The sequence below is a fragment of the Oratosquilla oratoria genome, chromosome 16 (genome assembly GCF_046742065.1).
Source record: "Oratosquilla oratoria isolate Oo_2021 chromosome 16, ASM4674206v1, whole genome shotgun sequence".
Classification (NCBI taxonomy): domain Eukaryota; kingdom Metazoa; phylum Arthropoda; class Malacostraca; order Stomatopoda; family Squillidae; genus Oratosquilla; species Oratosquilla oratoria.
In genome coordinates this window covers 19,285,065-19,287,564 of record NC_134792.1, presented here as the reverse complement: position 1 = coordinate 19,287,564, position 2,500 = coordinate 19,285,065, and the positions used below count along the sequence as shown (strand labels likewise).

Genomic DNA, 2,500 nt, shown 5'->3' with positions numbered 1-2,500 from the left:
TTTATATTATTTGTTTTTGTTTTATTATCATTTGTCTGTTTGATTCTCATTTATATGTCAATTTATCATTATTTTCTCTTTACCTGTTTGTTTGTTATCTAACTATACCTATGCATTTATTTATGTATTTTATTTGTTATTTACATTATTATAGTTTTTATTTATTCACTTATTATTATTATGACTTTTTTCGCATCCAACCTAGATATGGACCAAAAGGTCCCCTGTCGGCATTCTCCGCCTTTGTAATCTTTTGTAAATCCTTTGTAATGTGACAATGCAACTTTGAGCGTTCTTAGTGTGTGCTACTTGTCAATGTCATTTGGGAGCTAAGCTACCTTCTTAACTTTAAAAGTTGAATAATATTAGTAAAATAACAAGAAAAATAATTCTGACACAGTATTTAAGTATTCAATATTGATATGATTAAAATAATCAACTGTTTTCCCCCCACTCCACTCTTAGAAGCAAAACAACCACCTTTTCTTGTAGTATTTGACTTTGTGTTCATTCTTGTATCTGTTCCCGAACTTCTTCCTTAATATCTAACTCTCCTGTCTATTTCCGATTCATTGGAAACCAATCTGCACCCAAGAAAAAGTGCAGATAACTCTCAATCCTTATTTTTCACAGTTCTTATCTCTCTCTTACCACTGCATTACTCCATATTTTTAGCACAATATCATTCCTAATGGTAGAAGCGTTGGTTATCGGCAGTGATTTGCAAATCTGTAACGATATAAAGGATTACAAAGGATTACAAAGGCGGAACATGCCGACAGGAGACCTTTTGATCCATATCTAGGTCGGATGCGAAAAAAAATCATATTAATAGTAGAATAATAAATAAAAAAACTATAACAATGTAAATAACAAATAAAATACATAAATAAATGCATAGGTATAGTTAAATAATAAACAAACAGGTAAATAGTAGATAACAATAAATTGACATATAACTAATAATAAATGAAAATCAGACAGACAATTGATAACAAAACAAAAACAAATAATATAACATAAATTATAATCATTACAGCATCTTACTTAGGTATTTGTCTAAATGATTCTTAAAGCTTCGAACTGAACTACATTGCACTATCTGTGCAGGAAGTTTATTCCATTCATCTACACGGTTGGCAAAGTTGTTTATACCTACTTCCAAATTGAATCTATTTCCGGACAGTTTGAGACCATTGTTTCTTGTCTGATTTTCATTCAATGTGAAAATTTGGTCACTTTTGATGTTGTCAATTCCCTTTAAAATCTTAAAAACCTGTATCAAGTCACCTCTGAGTCTACGCTTTTTTAGGGAAAACAGATTCATGTGTTTTAGTCGATTTTCGTATGATTTATTTTTTTATATTTGGAATCCGTTTTGTGGCTCGCCGTTATACTTTTCCACTCTGTCAATGTCTTTAATGAGATTCGGTGACCATACGGAAACAGCATATTCCAAATGTGGACGAACTAACGATTTATATAGCTTGTTAATGAGTGATGGACTTTTGAAATCAAAAGATCGCGCAATCAGTCCTAGAATCTTATTTGCTTTCTCAGAGGCTGAAATACACTGCCTGGATGATTTGAGGTCGTTACTGATAATTACGCCGAGATCTTTTTCACTATCCATTTTTGTTAACGAATTTCCAAATAACTTGTAATCGTACTTACTGTTATTTTTACCTATGTGCATTACCTTGCATTTACTTGCGTTAAATTTCATTAGCCACTTTTCAGACCATTGCTGTAATTGATCTAAATCTTCTTGAATATCTAATTGGTTTGAGTGATCATTTGCCACTCCGCACAGTTTTGTATCATCAGCAAATTTGGAAACAGTAGATTTTAGTCTATGGTCTATATCATTTATATATACTATGAATAGAAGTGGCCCAAGAACGGAACCCTGAGGAACTCCACTTGCAACACTTTTCCATCCAGAAGTTTTTCCATTTAAAACAACTCTGTTTTCGACCATTCAACCAATTACTAGTCCAACCTAATAGGCTACCACTTATTCCATGCAAAGCTAATTTAGTAAGTAGTCTGTCATGTGGGACGGTATCAAAAGCTTTTGCAAAGTCTAGATATATTAAATCTATATTGTTTCTTTTGTTATAATTCGAGATAACTGTGTTGTAGAATTCGAGTAAGTTAGTCACGCAAGAACGTTTCCGTCTGAAACCATGCTGGCTATCATTTATCAAACAGTTACTTTCTAAATGATGTTCGATAGCATCTCTGATGATAGTTTCCATTATTTTTCCTACGATTGAAGTCAAACTTATAGGCCTATAGTTATTTGGTTTCTTTTTGTCACCTTTTTTGAATATGGGAGTAACGTTAGCTAGCTTTCATTCTCTTTTTTCTCATTCTATTTCCTATGCTTCAGTCGAAATTCACTTTCAAATGTCTCATATCTACTCACAAATACTGTAACTCCTTCCGCTGTTCTCCATCTAGACATATATTCTTTGTAAGCATTAAGTAATATAAT

At 32.1% G+C, this 2,500-nt stretch overlaps 1 protein-coding gene across 1 annotated transcript in view; it reads left to right on the top strand.

Annotated features, from left to right (window-relative positions):
- LOC143033854 (allatostatin-A receptor-like) overlaps positions 1 to 2,500 on the top strand; it is a 217,789-nt gene that overhangs the window by 213,625 nt on the left and 1,664 nt on the right. The window lies entirely within an intron of this gene.